Source organism: Prunus avium, chromosome 6 (genome assembly GCF_965620075.1).
Source record: "Prunus avium chromosome 6, drPruAviu1.hap1.1, whole genome shotgun sequence".
In the NCBI taxonomy this organism is placed as follows: domain Eukaryota; kingdom Viridiplantae; phylum Streptophyta; class Magnoliopsida; order Rosales; family Rosaceae; genus Prunus; species Prunus avium.
In genome coordinates this window covers 24,333,279-24,353,285 of record NC_142289.1, presented here as the reverse complement: position 1 = coordinate 24,353,285, position 20,007 = coordinate 24,333,279, and the positions used below count along the sequence as shown (strand labels likewise).

At 42.3% G+C, this 20,007-nt stretch overlaps 1 pseudogene across 1 annotated transcript; it reads left to right on the top strand.

Annotated features, from left to right (window-relative positions):
- Positions 1–14,526: 14,526 nt before the first annotated feature.
- On the top strand, positions 14,527–16,234 carry LOC110772806 (calcineurin B-like protein 9; annotated as a pseudogene). The gene is made up of 7 exons (XR_015836787.1): positions 14,527–14,772; positions 14,893–15,062; positions 15,255–15,337; positions 15,445–15,504; positions 15,597–15,706; positions 15,776–15,828; positions 15,961–16,234. The product of XR_015836787.1 is annotated as a calcineurin B-like protein 9 (transcript).
- Positions 16,235–20,007: the final 3,773 nt, after the last annotated feature.

Sequence of the window (20,007 nt, the reverse complement as noted above, 5' to 3'; positions counted from 1 at the left end):
GGCTTGTTAAAACCGACAATAGCCGCACAAAGATCCCCGACGCCAAGTTCGCGACCCGGGAGACGAAGGCATACACTTTTGATTTAACAAGGGCCGAAGCTATCTTCGACCTGCTGGTGGCCAAGAAGAAGGTAAAATTGTCCTTCGGCCATAAGACTCCGTAGCCCGAAGAGCTCAAAGGGAAAATGTTTTGCAAATACCACAGTTCTTGGTCTCATAACACCAACAACTGCGTTGTCTTGCGAGACGTTATCCAGAAATTGATAGACGAGAAGAAGCTCCAGTTTCCGGAGAAGGCGGCCATGCAGGTCGACTCCAAGCCGTTCCCTCCACCTGTCGTGAACATGGTCGACGCCCAACTCCCGGCCGAGGATAGAGGAGTTCGCAGTTCGGCAAAAGGAAAGGAGCCTTTGGCCGAACTTGAGCCGGCCCTTTGCGAACGATGCAAGTGTAAGATCGGCCAGCCCGGGCCGCAGGGGAACAAGAGGAAGGCAGCCGAGCCATCTGTTTGTGCCTGATAAATCACGGCCACGAGCTGGCCGAAGGAGCCCTTCCTTTCGGCCCTGGCACTTGTTCGCCGAGGTTGAAATGCAGCGTTTCGCCAGGGCATGTTCGCCTTCCTTAAAGAATAAAAGAAGAAATGCTAAGGCATAATCATCTCGGCCTCAAGCATAGGCCGAGGCCGAGGCCGAACAAAATTGCGGCCAAGACATTAAAGGCAAATCATCACGTGACAGCAGGGTCCCAGGCTTCATTTAATGAAGTAGTGCATGCTTAATGCAGCAAAACCCATTGGCCACAAAGTAGAATTTAATGCATGAGGGAAGGTGGGAAGTGACTGAAGTCAGGATTTGGTGGTGAAGATCAGAGTGATTAGACGTGGACATTCTCACAAGAATTCTGACAGCTTGAGATGTTGGTTCACCAACTATCCGGGCAATAAATGCGTCTCTATGGCCAGAGGTTCAAAACCCACGATTAGGCGCGGCGGCCGAGATTCACCGGGATTTCTGGAGTCTCATCACCATACTTCACGATCCCAAATGTCGATTGGATTGCCCACTTGCGCTAATCAGACTCCACTATGCGTAATTTCAGCCTCGATTACTCATCCAGGGACTCTTCCTATAAATACAAGGCTCAAGACTACTTTCAAAGGGTTCAAACACCAAAACAAGCCTCCCACGAAGCAACTTATTTTCTTCTGTAATGCACTTTCAATATCTTTACTTGCTTTCCTAGGAGTAGTGTTAGATTGTAAGCAGAATCCATTCATCAATATATCATATGACCCTTGATTTTCAAGGCGCCGGAGCACCATCTCTGTTTGTCCGCTCACTCACCCCATATATCACACGACCGTCGCTCCCTGAACAGCGCGCCGGAGCACCGCCCAAAAACCCACCACCAACACCATCACTCGACGGCCTTGTAGTTCAGGCCGTGAACCTAACAGCCGAGACCAGTTCCTCTCTCGGCTACAATCGTTTGACCAGGAAGGCAGATCAAACAGGCGCACCATTCACCCATCCAAAACTCATCGAAAAATCAACGCACGGTAAACCGTGCTGGCACGCCCGCGCACAACCGCACCGCACCCAAAAGCAGGAAACCCCGTGTTAACGCACATCCCCTCGGCCCGGAACTCCAGGCCGTGAGATTTGCGCGGCAGACACCATCTCAAACGACCGCGAGAAGATTCGGTGGTCAGTACGGTCGACAGCCGACCAACAGAGATGTTTTCAACCGACTAGGGCCACAAAACAACTGCGCCTCGGCCAGTCACGAAGAAGAGGCCGCCCCAAGATCGATAAAAACGTTCAAACCACCAATCATAAAGGATGACCGTTGGTACCATGCACGGCCTGGGGGTAGGGCTGAACCACTGACGAAAACCCAGCTGAGGAGAATGCAGAGGCAGGTTCAGCAGGCCAGGATGCAGACAAACGAGGTCGAGGGCTTCAAACGCCAAAAGAAAGTGGCAACTGCTGACGGTTCGTCATCCAAACCGGTTGTCTCCCCGGCCGTGAGAGCAGCCAGCACCAAGCCTTTGAGGGCGTGGCGCCCTAGGCAAGACGGAAGTCCCCGTGGTTCGTCGACCAATTCAGCCCAGCCAAAGGCCGCGGTCACGGACGAGGGTGTCGTCGACATCTACCACGGGAGGGACCCCCTTTTTCGGCCAACGGTCTATCCTTCCTCAGAGAATTCCATAAAGATCATTCGGCCGTGGATCTGTACGGTATGACCCCTGAGAGCCGAGAAATCGTGGAGTTGGCCCTCAAGAACACAAAGGTAGAAGCGTTCCTCATCACCAGCAGTTCTGACTCGGCCATTAAGGCCGTATACCAGGCGAACAGGGAGTCCAGGGCAAGAGGCCTGCAAAGTTACCGGCCCAACCTCGGCGGTTTAGAGGCTAAAATCCCCTTCAGCAGGGGCGATTTGGAATATCTCCGCCGGTACTTTGCTGTGACGCCGACGGACACGTTCTTTGGATTGACGACTGAGGAAAAAGGCGGAGTAAGCCGCCTAGACGATTACCTAGCAGCCAGGGATGCGTTGGCAGAGGCTAGACGGACCCTTAAAATGGAGGTCGAAACCTCAGAACCCCCTGAGGTCAAAGCGTCCACAACCGATAGTCCGAGAGCCGTGAGGCTTACGGACGAGGGTTTCGGAGATCCCCTCTTCGGACACGAGGCCGAGGACGACCCCACAATGGGAATCTCCGATGAAGAATATGAAGGAATCCTCGGGATGGTCGAGGAAACGGCTCTCACCAAAGACAGCTCTGAGACCGAAGAGGAAGCCGGTAGGGGAAACCCGCAGGAGCCGGAGGAAGTCGGCATCAACATGGTCCTGGTGCTGCCATTCGAGTTTTCAGCCCCAGGAGGGCAGACCAGCAGTTTAGAGGATGACGTGCCCGAGGAGGAATTTGATCAGAGGCCAAAAACTAAGGAGGAATTGCTGGCCGTAGCATTTAACGAAGTAATACCAAGAGACGAGCCGAACAAATACCGGCACTTGAAGCCGTTGTATATCTCGGCTCACATAGAGGGTGTGCCCATATCCAAGGTCTTCGTTGACTGTGGGGCGACGGTCAACATCCTTCCCTATTCCTTAATGAGAAAGCTGGACAAGTCGAAGGAGGACCTCATCCCCAGCGACGTGGTCATGAGTAGTTTTGTCGGCGATAAGTCAAAAACCATTGGCGTATTGCCCTTAAAGATTACCGTGGCCGATCAGACGAGAGTCGCGGCCTTCTACGTGGTCGAATCAAGCGTCGACTACAACGTATTACTCGGTCGTGATTGGATCCATCAATCTGGGTGTATACCGTCTTCCCTTTTCCAACTGTTATTCTTCTGGGACGGCCAAAAGGTGTCCATACACCCGGTCGACGAAAAACCTTTTGAAGCCAACGCCGTGCAAGCTCGGATTTACGACGACGATGTTGGATGGGTTGTCCTCACCGGCCACGATGCAAATGGCCGTCCAACCAGAACGACGGCCCAGAAAGTGCTGGAGTTAGGCGCCGAGAATATCCGACAGGATTCGGCGCGCGAAGTGTTGATCGACCTCACCAGTCTTTAAATGACAGACAAGGCCACTAAGGAAGAAGGAGCAGCAGCCGTGAGGGATTTAGTAGAGCGTCTGCTGGAACACTGGGCGGCGGAGTCCTTAATTTTTTTTTAATACAGAAAAAAAAAACACTAAAATCAAATTTTCATTTAAGTCATGCAAACATTTATCACAATCTCATCATATGTGTTCGGAAAGTGACTAAACAAAACAATATTCAAATAGAAGAAAAACATGCGAATTTTTTTAAAAAAAATAATAATAATAATAATAAATAAAATAAAAAAATAAGAAAAACCAAATTTACTTGCTAAACTCCAACACCCCCAAACCTAGAAATGAACATTGTCCTCAATGTTTAAAAATTAGGAACAAGCAATGTCATAACAAGAAATGAAAGGTACTAAAGTAAATATAAATCACAAAACACACAAGAATTAAAATACAAAAATAATTGCAAAATACAAATTGCAGAACAAACAAATAAAAAAAATAGAAAAAACGAAACATTAAAACACTCAAAACAGTAAGCCCTAAACAGACAGTCTTACGCAAACTAAAACCCAAACGTTTGAAAGCCCAACCCCAAAGAAAGTTAACCCACTTTGAAACCAGAACAATGGTGAAAACCCGACCCACAATGAAATCCAAAGCCCACACGTTTTAATTTTAATTTTTTCTTAAAAAGATAAAACGTGAATTAGAAGCGCAAAGGGTGGGATTTCTGAAAAGAAAGCACGTGGTCCCTAATGTCGTCTCATGGATAGTCACGGGCAGAAAGCAGGAGCCACGTGTCAACGCATAGAGGCGCCGCAGATCTCACAAGCAGAAATTACGGGCTCATGGAAAGGCACGAAGACTTTACTGAACGCGTCCGTTCAGAAAAGACATGTCGTGATAAATGAGTTGGGTATGGTTGGAAAGCGAGAAGGTTGTGGGACTCGAGGAATGCTGGAGATTCAGAAATGCTTAGACGCTGCAATGGCTAGGGTTTGTCAAAGACTATGTATATAAGAAGGAAAAAGAAGAGGGAAAAAACAAAAAACACAAACCCAGAAACACAAAAGAGAAAAGAAGCAAGAAAAAAAAAAAAAGTGAGAAATCAAATGGCCTCTTCCTACCCATTTTCGTTGGATCTCAACCTAGCTCCACCGACTCAGACATTGGGCCAAGCAGCGGCACCAGTATGGATGCCCTACTTTGGCTCCTCACGGGGGCCTGTGTCTGTCAATGACTCAATACTCCTAGACAACGATGTTGCTATTGGAGTTGGCAGAAATTTAGTGACTCCCAAAGATATACGTGTGTTCGGGACAAGGGATGACAACCGAGTCACGAGTGATGCCCTGACACTGAGCGTGCAGAGTACAGCATGTGTCGCAAGTTTGGGTCATCGCCTACTTGCGAAGTCCCATGAGGTAGAGGTGCTGAAAGGTCAGTTGGCGGCGGAGCGAAGTATGGTTGAGGAGTGTCAGACTGCTATAAAAAGCTTGAAAAGGGAGAGGTCAAGGATAGTTGAGGTGAATCGACACCAGCTAGAAGTATTGCGGGATGAGAATAAAAACCTATAAAAAATGGTAGAGTTGTACTCTCGCGACATGCGAAAACAGCTGGAGGACCTAGACCGACCGGGTAAACGCAAACAAGCAGATCGCGAGAGTAGTTACGCTCAAGCTAAGATTGCGATCTTTGGGAGCTCAAGTGATGAGCCCCAAGAAGCTGTGCGTGAAGCCCCGGAAGAGGACAGCCAGAGGGCCAAACTCAAAGCTCCAATGGTCGAGACACCAAGCACCGAGAAGAAATGATTTCCTACTGCATTATTGTTTTTTTATTTTATTTTGTTGTTTTTTTATTTTCGTTATTTTGTTTCGGAAATAAAAGAGTAAGGTTGCAGGAAGAAAAAGAAAAAGAAAAAGAAAACACACTTCCCAACTAAAATAAAACAAAGACGACAAACGGAAAAGAAAACACATTTCCCTAACTAAAATAAGACAAAGATGATAGTCGAAAGGGAAAGGCAAAAACACAAAACACTAGAAAATGAAAGTAACGGGCAAAAACATAAAACACCAGAAAACACGGAGAAAAGAAAAGTAAAGTGAAAGTTAATGTGCTCCCCCTTGAAGCGATTAGGTCGAGCATGCCCGGGAAATCCGAAATGTTGTTGGCTCTCTCTCATCAGCATATGTCTATTTAAACCACACCTCTGCAAGCGGATGATACCCAGCATTTCTTCCTGCAAACTCAAGGAAAAACATCAAAAAATTCAGAAGCAAAACAAATGGCATCCTCATGCACTCACCTTGATGATCTCAACCTTGAGCTCTCACTTGCACCACCGAATGCCCAGACAAGGGCTCCTCCAAACACTGTCTTTCCAAACTCTTCATATCATCACGGCACGGCCTCAAACTTTGCTGAGGCAATACCGAACTTTTCTGAGGCACTGTCGAACAAAGCAGTGCTGCTAGGAGGCATGATTAGCAGCAAGCTCACTCCGACAGATCATCTGCATGTGGCACAGAGGTCTGATAAGGCAGCGGTAGAGGAGTCCCACAATTTAACTGTGCTCTACGCGGTCTCCGCTACCAATTTGGGCATGCGATTACTAGCGAGGACAAGGGAGTGTGCCGCGATGAGCGAGGAAATAGCTTCCTTGAAGGCTATGATGGCGGACTTGCAGAAGCGGCTCTACTGTGCCAATCAGCACGTGGAAGCACTGCAGAGAAAAAATGAGGACCATGTGGAGCTGCTGCAGATTCTACAAGTGCGAGAAAATAGAGGCAAGCCATGATGATGATGGAGATGAAGAAGATGAAGAAGATGATGAAGAAGATGATGATGATGTTGTTTTTTATTTTTATTGTTTTTATTTTTGTTTTTATTTTTATTTTTATTTGTTTTTTTTTTTGTTTTTTTTGTTTTTTTTGTTTTTTTAATGCAGCGTTTGAAATAAAAATGTGTTTTAACACTCAGAAATAAACTAACTAACCATACCACGTAAATAAATAAATAAACTAACTTAATAAAAAATAATAATAAAAGAAAACAAAGAAGTTCCAAATTGAAATTTACAAGGAAAAATAAAATAAATAAATAAAAACCCAAATTTCAATTTATTTTTTTTTAATTTTAATTTTAATTTTTTTTTTTAAAACACACAAATATACAAGCAACTCATGGGTGACACAAAAGTCAGCTTATATGAAAAATATTTTGTTAATTTTTTTTTTTATAAAAAGAAACAGAAACTTAAAATTACTAAACAAAACAAGTAAAGAGAAAGGATCGAAATGCTCCCCCTTGAAGCGATTAGGTCGAGCGCGATGCATTTGGAGGTCGCGACTTCTCCCACTACTCCATACTTCCTATCTTTGAAGTTGCCATCTCTCTCCATTTTTATTGAGCTATTTACATTGCTAAAACAAACACACACAAAAACTTGAAACGGAATTAAAGGATTACGAAATATAAAAAAAAAACTAAAAATGAAAAGGAAAAATCAACACAAGTCCAATTCCATGCTTCAAAGCAACAAGCACCAATGGGTTGTGTAAGCTGGGACTTAAACCCAGTTCTCTTGCTTGTTAGGCAATTGTCCTTGTCCGTTGGACTACAAACACAACTTGTCCATTAACGCCATTAACTTTAAAACATGAAACTGTCCAGTTAAGAGAAAAAATAAAGTAGGAAAGCCAAATAGAATCAAACAATGTTACCGATCCCCGGCAACGGCGCCAAAAACTTGTTGCGTAGATACAGCTGCACCAAAATGGATTCAGTTGCATCCTCAACTTGTGATACTCGCAAGTGCACGAACCGTTGGTAGTTTAGCGTATGTAAGTGCGAGGTCGATTCCACAGGGATTGGTGATTGAATGATCCAATTTAGTTTCCCTACACAAAACAGAAATGAAAAAGAAAGGAAATAAATAAAACAAGGAAGAAAGAAATAACTAACTCAAGCAGATAAGTTCCCAAGTTCAATTAGATTAACGGATTGATTCTAGCTAAAGTATGATTAAGCCATGGTGTTTGGTCATAACCTTGTGTTCCTAATTCCCTAATTTGATCATTTGTTGTCTAACCTAAAATTAAGCATTAGGAACCCATTAAGCATAGAAGAACAATTTAAACAACCAAGCATGTATCTAATCCCTGTTGTCGAATGTCCATATATACTCTTCCTAGTCATAGTTCAATTCGAATTAAAGCATGGTGTATACTCTTAATTCAAACCAAGATAGCTAACATGCAAGCCTAAATGGTGATCAATCATTCAAACTAGCATATTAACTTATAAGCATAATGAATAAGAACAAAAACCATAATTGAAACTTGGAAACTAATCAAACTTGAAACTAAAGAAAAGAATTTACATAACAATGAAAATTAAAGTGGAACTTGGAAGGACTTAAAGGAAAATTTAGTAAAAGGATTTTTGTTACAATCAATTGAGAACTAGAAAGGAAAACTAAGAGAATTTGAGGGAGAGAAGGGAATGGAGCTCTAGAGAAGTGTTTGAGAGCTCCCCCCCTTGGGGTGTGTTTACAAGCTTAGAGAACTTCCCTATTTATAGGCCTAGGGGAAGTGAAAATCTGAATTATACAATAGAGTTCACTAACCACACTCACTTCACCAACTTACAACACTTAATTCACCTAACACACTATTTGCATTTGAAAACAATTCTTCTTGTCATTAAGCTTAGTGTTGCATCATCCACTTCAACATCTTTTAATTCATTTGGCTGCTGCAAAATTCCACTCAACAATAGGTATTGAATATGCTTCACCAAACTTTCCCTCAATCAACAACACTTCATCATGCATATGTCATGCATGACAATGCATTGCAGCCAGCATGTGGGCTCGTTTTGGGCTTGTGGCTTCAATCTGAAAAATCTGGAAAAATATGAATCTTGAAGCTCTTTGAATTATCTTTCCAAGCATATGCAGCCCAACTGAAGGAAAAATCTGGAAGGCCTTCAAATGTGATTTTTGGCCCAGTAACGCAGATGCTGCCGAATTTGACCTTAAGTTGCCAAAACATGTATAACTTTCTCTAGAAGACTCGGAATCATGAACCGTAAAATTATACAGAAACTAGACTTCCGTATCTTTCCAATGATGTATGGCTCATCATCTGGTTCTTCTTGAGCAAGTACAGTCCAATCCGTGAAGTTGACTGATCTGCAGACACCGTTTTGAGCTAACTTGTCTCCAAAATGCAATTAGTGATTCTCAAGCTTATCACACTGAAATAAACACAAAACTTATTAAAAGCACAAGTTTAACTCAAAAACATAACCAAATCATAAATTAGAAGGGTACAAAATAATATGTAAATATGCACCGATCTGAATACCAATGCACGAGCGAGAATTTGGCCGTATATTATGTGACAGCCCTCAACACGGCCGATGGTTTTTCTAGAATTTCTTTTGTTCATATACCGCGCACTGAGAACGGCGAGGCCAATGAGATGGCCCAGGTAGCGTCTGGCGTAAATATCCCAAGCACCGACCATGATCGCGTGATAAGAATCGAGAGACGGACCTTGCCAGCCTTGGCCGAGCGAGGAATGACAGCGCAAGTATCTTCGGCCGACATCACCGACGAGATCGACACGGCCGAAGCCGACTGGCGCTACCCCAAAGTGAAGTATCTACATAACCCTTCTGGCAGCCATGAAAGGACTACACGGTTCCAAGCTCGGTGTTATTTGATTTATCAGAATGAGCTGTGCCGAAAGGGATCAGATGGTTTGTTACTCCTATGTCCCAGCGCCGAGGACATCAAGGTCATCATGAATGAGTCTCACGAGGGGATTTGTGGTGCTCACCAGTCTGGGGTCAAAATGAGGTGGTTGGTCCGGAGGCACAGCTATTACAGGCCAACCATTTTGAAATATTGCATCGAGTATGCGAGGGGATGTATCAAGTGTCAAATCTACGGCCCCATACAAAGGGTACCGGCCGAAGCCTTCCACCCGGTTACCAAACCATGGCCATTCAGAGGGTGGGCCGTGGATATCATCGGCAAAATCCATCCGGCCGCGTCCAACCAACACGCTTGGATTTTAGTGGCGACCGATTATTTCACCAAATGGGTCGAGGCCGAGTCCTATCGGTCGATATCCAGCGCACAGATGGTCAAATTCTTTGACAATCACATCGTTCATCGGTTCGGTATTCCAGAAACTATCACGGCCGACAACGGCCCGGTATTCGCATCGGCCGAAACACGAGAATACACTGAAAAAATGGGGATTAAATTGAAGGTTCGGTCTCTTCGTGTGGCCGAGCAGCCTGGGCATGAAAAGGAGCGTTATGCACAAGCCATGGCTCAGGAGTTGGAAGATTTGGAGCAATCTAGACTCGACGCCTATAACCTGATACAGGCACAAAAGCAAATCGCGGCGAGGGCTTACTACAAAAGGGTTAAGCAAAAGGCTTTCGCCGAAGGCGACCTAGTATGGCGAGCCGTACTTCCTATTGGGACAAAGGACCCCCGGTTTGGCAAATTTTCGCCCAACTGGGAAGGACCGTTCATTATCGAACGAATTCTTGGCCGAGGTGCATTTCAGTTAAAAGATAGAGATGGGGAACGGCATAACTTACCGATCAACGGCCAATATTTGAAGAAATATATCCCGTCATTATGGGAGACGGCCGCAGAAAGGTTATGAGATTTGCAAATATCAAAGTGGAGTATGCAACATAACAAAGACAAACTAAAGGAAATGATACTTCATTTTATTCATTCAGGATGAAAAAGGGGGGGGGGGTGCGTTTACAAGAAGACGGCCAGGTCCTGGCCGAGTACAAACACACATAAGAAAAATCACACCCTAAATCTACGCGCTTCGGCTCCTCGGTCCTCTTGCAAGACAATCAGGCGCCTTCCCCCGAGGCAGGACCTTCGCTACCTATATCGTCATTAGCCACGGCCAGCCTGCACCCAGGGCCTCACTCCAGGCCGTGGAAAGCGCATGGGCCGTCACTCCGGACACGGATGGCCACTGCCATTCTAGCCGTGGTAAGCAGTCGCCATTCCTGCAGTGGCAGCGGCCGTCGTTCAGGCTGTGGTAGCTGCCATCACTCTGGACATGGTAAGCGGTCGTCATTCCGGTTATGGTAGGAGCCATCACTTCAGCCTTGGTGAAGGCCGTCATTCGGGCCATGGATGTGACCCGAGTATTCGGTCGCATAAATTCGGCCGCGTCGAGGTCATTGTCCCAGTTCTTCTCACCCTCATCAAACTGCCAAGTCATCTGGACCAGGCCAAATTGCCAAGTCATGCGACTCAGCAGGTTTGGCTCCCTGTTTTTGAGGAGGCGGCGATAAGAAACATTAGGACAGTCGGAAATAAGGGAGGGCGAAGCCCAGGCCGAAACCCATGAGTCAAAAAAGGGTTCCAGAGTGATTAAAGCAGGGAGGAGGCTCGCTAGATAATAATTTTAAGTTTGGAGAACGAGGGTGAAGAAACTGGGGAAGAACAGTATGAACCTTTGAAGAAAATGAACTCAGAAATCTTGGGAGTGTGGAGGAAAATGTGAAGGAGTTTGGGTTTTATACTGGCGCTGGAGATCAAAATAGAGGTGTGGTCTCGAAAGATGAAACGGCCTGACAGCGCACTCAGAGCAAGCGAAGTTATGACAGTGACCGTCGTTTCATTTGACGAGGCGACGCGACGCCTTGGGCAATGATGGCCTGCACGATGTGCTGGAGGCATTAAATGTGCCGACTGGCCTGCGCATTTAATGCCCCAGTTGTCAATCACTTCAGAAAGGAATGCAAAGGGTCCATCCCTTGAAATCCATTCGGCCCCTACCCATGCCGAGGCTGAAGAATCTAGGGATGTGGGGGCAATGTTTGTGCCTGATAAACCAAGGCCATGAGCTGGCCGAAGGAGCCCTTTCTCTCGGCCCTGGCACTTGTTCGCAGAAGCTGAAACGCAGCGTTTTGCCAGGGTACTTCGCCTTCCCAAAGATAAAAGAAGAAATACTAAGGCATTATCATCTCGACCTCAAGCGCAGGCCGAGGCCGAGGCCGAACAAAATTGCGGCCAAGGCATTAAAGGCAAATCATCACGTGACAGCAGGGTCCCAGGCTTCATTTAATGAAGTAGTGCCTGTTTAATGCAGTGAACCCATTGGCCACAAGGGGGCATTTAATGCATGAGGGAAGGTGGGAAGTGACTGAAGTCAGGATTTGGTGATTGAGATCAGAGTGATTAGACGTGGACATTCTCACAAGGATTCTGACAGCCTGATATGTTGGTTCACCAGCTATCCAGGCCATAAATGCGTCTCCACGGCCAGAGGTTCAGAACCCACGATCAAGAGCGGCGGCCGAGATTCACCGGGATTTCTGGGGTCACACCACTATACTTCACGATCCCAAATGTCGATTGGACTGCCCACTTGCGCTAATCCGACTCCACTATGCGTAAATTCAGCATTGATTACTCATCCAAGGACTCTTCCTATAAATACAAGACTCGAGCTACATTCAAAGGGTTCAACACCAAACAAGCCTCCCACGGAGCAACTTATTTTTTCCTGTAATGCACTTTCAATATCTTTACTTGCTTTCCTAGGAGTAATGGTAGATTGTAAACCAAATCCATTCATCAATATATCATACGAACCTTGATTTTCAAGGCTCCGGAGCACCATCCTTGTTGTTCGCTCACTCACCCCATATATCACACGACCGTCGCTCCCTGAGCAGCGCGCCGGAGCACCGCCCAAAACCCACCACCAACACCATCACTCAACGGCCTTGTAGTTCAGGCCGTGAACCTAACAGCCGAGACCAGTTTCTCTCTCGGCTACAATCGTTTGACTAGGAAGACAGATCAAACAGGCGCACCACTTATCCATCCAACACTCATCAACACATCAACGCACGGTAAACCGTGCTGGCACGCCCGCGCACAACCGTACCGCACCCAAAAGCAGGAAACCCCGTGTTAACGCACATCCCCTCGGCCCGGAACTCCAGGCCGTGAGATTTGCGCGGCAGACAGCTCCAAGATTGGGCCGAAGTCGACAACAGCCCCAAGTTGGTCGCGGGCGGCAACGTTGGGATAGAGCACATCAAATTTGACCATGAGGCCAAGTTGATGGCAGCTGCTAGATCTAGCGCCACAGTTGTGTAGCTGCAAGGGCGTGGCAGCCACCATACCATGAGGTTGCAAGGGTGCTCCAGCCGGATGTCCGTGAGGCTAAGCCGCAGGCTCGACAGTGGGATCCGGTGCTACAGTCGTGCTCGTAGTGAGGTGGTCGAGTGGTGGCTCGGTGTGATGAGCCAGGATCGTGCTCTTAGCTGCGGGGCCAAGACGAGGAGTTGCCACAATTGTGGCTTGATCCATGACGACGGCGGTGGAGGGTGGGGGATGGCTCGACACCGACATCCTAGTAGTTTGGATCCATTGAGGATTGCGTCATCGCGGAGGTCTTGCTTCTCGTGCGCTTGCTTCCAACCATGGTCATTTGGAAGGCTTTAGTTGAGTAACGAATAGGAAGAAATGGATTCAAGAGTACGTGTTGAGTATAACTCCTGCTCTCAATGAAAGCACCAAATTTTGTGCAAATTTCTCACGGGAGAATATTCGCATGTAGATTCTTCGCCCTTCGAGCTTTCTTCTCTCTTTTCCTCAGTTCATGTGAAACAAACAGGAGTAAAAGACAACACCTGGGAGGTGTTGACCAAAGGCCCTCTGATGCCTAAGTTAGTTCGATTGGATATTTGAGAAAAGATGTGGCAATAGCTAAAAGGGTTTAGGGTACGAAGTTTTCTTGCACAGGGAAAGCCAGGTGGCCAGAGCCGTGTGTGGTGGCTGGAGCCATATGAGGGAAAGTGTAGAGAGAGGGGGACGGCCAGAGAGTGAGAAAGTGGGGTTCTTGGATAAAAAATCGGATTACCTTGTGTGTTGAATGAGGCTATGTATTTATAGGGCTCTAGCCATCTAGAGTTTTTCAAAGAATATCTTCTTATTTGGAAAGAATATATTCTTTTCCCAAAATGTAGAGATTGAATCAATTAGGAATTTGATTGTGATCAAATCACTAATTGATGATGATATCTCCAAAATAAGATAATATCCTAAATTGGTGATTATATTCCCAAATATAAGATAATATCTCATATTTAAGATAATATCCCTATTTTTAGTATCAATTAATTGGCCAAATAAATGGGCTCAATTAATTGACCTATAAGATATACTTCTTGTCCATGTGGCACCTTGTGATTGGCTTGTATTATTTGCTCCCACAGTAGATGCTTAGGCCTCGTTAATGAGACTGGTCGGGCCAGGCTTCAAAGAGGAGAGAGAAAATAACGGGCCAAGCCGAACTTTTTTAGAAAATTCAAAGCCCAAGCTCAACCCATGAATTGGGCCTAAGAAAGCCCATTGGGCCAAGTCGGGCTAAGCCCAATAGGCCGGGCCGAAATTGGCTTACTTTTTCTTTCTTTTTTTTTTTTTATATGGATTTTTTTTGTCAAATCTTTTTTTTTTCTATGTTTCTTTTTTTTCTCATAGTTCTCTTTTTACATTTGTCTATATGTTTATGTCTCCATTTTTTTCTTTGTTCATAACTTTATAGTTCTCTTTTTTCCCCCATAAATATGAAGATATAGATATATTTCTTACAATGATAAAACATAATGATTTTCTCCATCTTTCATTTAACTTGGCTTTTGTATATTTATTTATATAGATAATTATAAAGAAACCCATTTCTAGCTATAGAATCATAGAAATACTCTACATGAAATTGACTTCATAAACACACCCAAAGTTACATTAAACAGACTTTATAAACACACCCTACTATTAAACAGACTTCATAAATCTATATATTAGTTTACTTAATATATAGATTTCCTGATTTACCCTTTAGTGTGAAATTCATATTAAAAAACTCAAAACTGGATTATTACTCACCGGTTGTTACTCTCTCTCTCTCTCTCTCTCTCTCTCTCTCTCTCTCGTTATTACTCAATTGCAGCCAGATATGGAGAAACCAAATGTATAATCCATGCCAACGGAGCAAGAGAGAAGAAGCCTCACAAAGCTCTCTGGTACAGACGTGGACATATTTCATTGAAAAGCACAAAGTAACACAGCACCAGAAGTAGCAGTCTCGATCTGATGAGTTGTTGCAGACGATAATGGATTTCTAGGTAAAAATTAAAATGGGCGAATTTTCATTTCCTATTGTTTATGCTTAATTTTTTATTTTCTGATTAATTAAGCAGCATTAATCGTATTTTATTTTTGTAATTTTTTGGGGTTGAGCAAAGATCGAGTTCTTTATCATTGGGAGAGTGGATCTGCGCCGCATTTATACCGTTTATAGCTATCATAGAGGTGTTGATTTTTGCTGTGACCGATTGCTTCAGCGACCGTCCCCTCCCAACCAAACGCCGTTTGGCTTTTGACAATATGTCTGTCCTCACCGATGAAAACAGATGTATGAAATTTTTTTTATTTTTTTAAATATTCAGAAGATTAAGAAAACTATATATGCAGAACTTCAATTGTGAATTATTTCCTTTTGCTTTGGGAATTTTGGGAAAAAAAAGAAGAAGAAGAAAGAAATGATTAGTTAATGAGAATTTTGAATGTTGTTTGTGCTGTTTACTTGCATGAAATCATGATGCAGTTATTATTAATGAGCTGGAGGCATTGTATGAGTTGTTTAAAAAGTTGAGTAGTTCAATTATCGACGATGGATCGATTTATAAGGTCAGCCAAATTTCTTTGAATCATTCAAATTCAATTATGAAGAAATGTGTTGTTTCTTTCTAGTTTCATGCATTGTAGTAATTATTTGGATGATGATTATGTTGCAGGAAGAGTTTCAACTAGCACTATTTAGAACTCCCTATGGTGAAAATCTTTTCCTGGACAGGGTATATGCTTCATACCAACATCTTGAACTAATTGACTAGGATATATATAATTCCCTGCACCTACTTACGCGAACTGGATTTTGCTTTTCTAGGTTTTTGATCTCTTTGATGAAAAGAAAAATGGTGCCTCTGAATTTGATGAGTTTATTCATGCACTCAATGTCTTCCATCCATATGCCCCCTATAGATGATAAAATTGATTGTAAGTCTTACTGCTTGTGTGTGTGTCTTTCTTGTTATCTTATGTTTCTTGTTTGTTAATTACTTGCAGTTGCATTTAGGCTCTATGATCTTAGACAAACCGGGTTCATTGAGCGAGAAGAAGTGAGTCTTGTACTAATTTTTTACTGTCTAAGTCTCCGATGAAATTTATGTTTTTATGGGTATTTTTACGTTTGATACCTTGTATGAACGCGGACACGATATTTAAATTAAGCGGCCTCTGTTTGGTTTCAGGTTAAGCAAATGGTGATTGCCATAATGATGGAATCTGACTTGAAATTGTCAGATGATCTTCTTGAGTCTATCATTGATAATGTAAGCACTATGTAGTTGTGTAAGTTTGGATGTTGTTTTATTGGGTTGTAATCAGAGCTTTTAGAGAATTTAGCACTCATGACATTTTCTATGATATGGTATTAACAGTGTACTTCTATGACATAGTATTAACAGTGTACTTCTATGACATGATATTAACAATGTACTTCTATGAAATGGTATTAACAATGTACTTCTATGACATGGTATTAACAATATACGGAGGTTCGGTGGAGAAGGGTCGTAAGGACAGCTCCTTGATTTTCGTGATTTTTTTTTTCAAGTTTGGGTTTTTTTTTTTAAATTGGGCTGGGCTTGTTTTGGGGTTTTTTTTTTAGTTTTTTGTGTTGGGCTTGTTTTAAGTTAATCAATGGTAGAGATGTAATTTATAGGAACTTCAACACTCATTTCTTATGTAGTAAATAGTTTTTGGGTATGTTTCTAAAATGCATTCCATGTGGGATTTTTTAATAATTTCAGCCCCTATTTTGGGTATATTACTAAAGCTCCCTTATTTATATGTATGTGGGCCTTGAGCCGAGCTTTTATGGGTGGGTCGATCCTGGCTTATGGGCTGGGCTAGACTTTAGACACCAAAGCCCAAGCCCAACCCACTCAACAATGGGCCGGGCTGGCCAATGGCCCATAACGAGTCGAGTTACACTTTTTCTCTATGAACCGGGCAGGCCCTTGTTGGCCCATGGGCTCGCGGCCCTAATGATGACTCCTAAGATGCATACCTAGTTGGGATGTACACATCTTATAGTGATACACTCCATAACCTTATTTTAGACTTAATTGAAATAATGTAATATGTACTATAAATTAGTACATGTTGTAAATCCATGTTTTACATGGATAAGTGGATGTCACCATCATACCTAATAACTAATAAGTGACTCACCTCACCATATACCCACCATACCTACTTCTCCCATATACTTTTGTGATGTGATTGAAATCTACCACTTATGTAGTAAACTATGTATCTCCTATGCCTATAAATAAGCACCAAAGATAAATGAAACACAAGACTAGATGAGTAGGAACTCATAGTTGAGCTCTTGAGAATTGTTCTTCCATTATTTTCTCTTCTTTCAAATTTCTCTCCAAAATCCTCTTAATTTTATAACACGTTATCAGCACGAGAAGCTCTATGGGATATGCCTTGATGACCACCCAGGAGATAAGCACTCTGTTTTCTTTATCTTGATTATTTATAATATTAATCTAATATCTAACAATTATGACCAGCCAAAGCAGTGCAAGTGTGATTGGAGCATGTGCCGTGTGTTTGTGGTTGAGATGGAAAAGCAAAAGACACACATGGTGCACAAAACCTACTTTTATCAATATATGTTATAATATTATATATATATATATATATATATATATATATATATATATATAGTTATATATATATATATATTATAGGCTTATTGGTGGATATGCCCTCTATGCTTTCAAAGTAGTCTCAGGTTACCACATGTTTTTTGAAATGTCTCAATATACCACCTATACTTTCAATAAGTGTCTCAAGTTAGCTATTCCGTCAAATTTGAGGGAAGTTCCATTAACTGATCTGGCCCCCACTTCTTTTCAATCTCTTAACAAGGGAGAGGAAGGGTTAGTCATGTTGAGAAAATGAGGTATTTGGGAGAAAAGGGGGAATTTTGGAGAAAAAGTTTAGGGTTTAGGAATCTCTGAGGTGGAGTTCAGATTTGGTAGAATCTGGAGGTTCAGATTTGGAAGAAAATGGGGAATTTGATTTGGGAAAACGACTGAAGAATGGGTCCACTTACACATGTGTTAACAACCTCCAGATTCTCTAAGCACCACCATCTTTGCACCTTGTAGCCTTAAAGTCCAACGCCAAGCAGTGACTGAACCTCCAGATTCTTCCAAATCTGAACACCACCTCAGAGATTCATAAACCCTAAGCTTTTTCTCCCAAATTCCCCATTTTCTACCAAATACCCCATTTTCTCAACCTGACTAACCCTTCCTCTCCCTTGTTAAGAGATTGAAAAGAAGTGGGGGTCACATCACCTAACAAAACTTCTCTCAAATCTGACGGAATAAGTAATGTGAGACATTTACTGAAAGTGTAGGTTGTATATTGAAACATTTCAAAGAACATGTGGTAATCTGAGACTATTTTGAAAGCACATGGGGCATATCCATAAGTAAGCCTATATTATATGGCTAATTGATTGTGGTTCTAGTATAATATATTATATATACTGTATATAATGGTACATTATATAATATTAATATGAAAAGTTGATGGTAATATAATATACTATATTTATTTACTTTTCTATTACTAACCACTAATAAGAATGGAACCTTAGTAATACTAAATATATTACCAGTGAAAGGCCGTTAGTAATACTAACACTTTTCTTAATTTATCGTTAGGTGACAGTTTTATCCCCACGTTTACTTTATTTATAGTATGGTGTAGGTGTATTACCCATATAATAGTATTTATTTGTGGCACGAGTTTATTGTCCACACAACTTCTTTTATATTTATTTAAAGTATGAAGTAGAATTAGTGCCCATACAAACACATTTATTTTATCGCACATTTACTTTATTATTTAAAATATGGTGCGGAATTAACGTCCATACAACAAGCAATTTACTTTATGAATTTATTTTACCATACATTTACTTTTATTTAAAGTATGGTGCAGGTTTATTGTCCATAGCAGCAATTTATAGCAAGAATTAATTGTGCGATATGACGAGTTTTACAACATACAGAGATCAGGACCAGAAGTTCCTTGATGCTCATCATACAACTGTTAGAAATATGCCCTTAAAGTCAACTAATTATGTAATAGTTAGAGTTAAGGACATCTTTAATAAAAGACATATTATGTTATCAATGGGCAAGAAATGTTGTTTTATATATTAAATCATCCTATATTATCTTTCAATATGTAGAACAACCATAGTCTAAGGAATACACGAGTGGATATGAGACTTATGTAATAAGATTGCATACATGGAGACTTCTCATCATTCCTAAATCCTGAATATATTCCTAGTCATAGAAATATTGATTAGGCGTCAATATTCCACAAAGATCAGTACACACAGTATCGTCTCTGTATGTAGGGAATGACAAGGTCTCAAGTTAAGTGTGGAGACACATCGATATATGTGTAGGTGCTTGTAGAAGAACAAGTACACTGAACACAATCCAACACATGTGTTACAGCATGGAAGTCTTTACTCACATGTCAAGCTAGAACTCATAAATTGCAATGATGCAAACTAATCCTTAGACTTGAGACATCATAGATGTTTTGTGGCTATGTTGTTAATCTTTGAGGGCACTATATGGTCATGCTAAATTAGGCATAGCTTAAAGGTGCTCATCAGGATTCTTAATAGAGTCATGGAAGCAAAAGAATGTACAACAAGGAATCTCTACTCTTAGTAAAGGAAATATATGATAGGTCAAATCTCTGCGCAAAGTAGTGGATAAGACTTGAAAGAAGAAGTCTTCAAGTCTTATCAGGATAATCATATAAAAGGAATAATTCACACTAGGATATTGACAATCGGATTCCATGATCTAAAAATGTGAATAAGGAGTATTAACATAAGAGAAGGATTCAATTGCATGGTCATTCCAATTTGAATAGGTTCTTTCACAACGTCTCATTTAGCTCGGATAACCTTGACTTGCTGCTAGGCGACAACCATGGTTTGTTGATGTCCTAAGAGGTTTCAATTAACCTTTATTAATAGGAAGAATTAAATTGTGGAATTTAATTTGTATATCATCTCTGAGGAGTTAAGTCAACCCACTACCTTCCTAAAGGGAACCTATAGATCTGCACACCCAAAGAATGTGATTAGAGGTACAAATGATGAGATATGAAATGAGGAGACACAAGTCAATAGTTGATAATCAAATGTCAAAGTCAACAGTCAAAAGTCAACATGT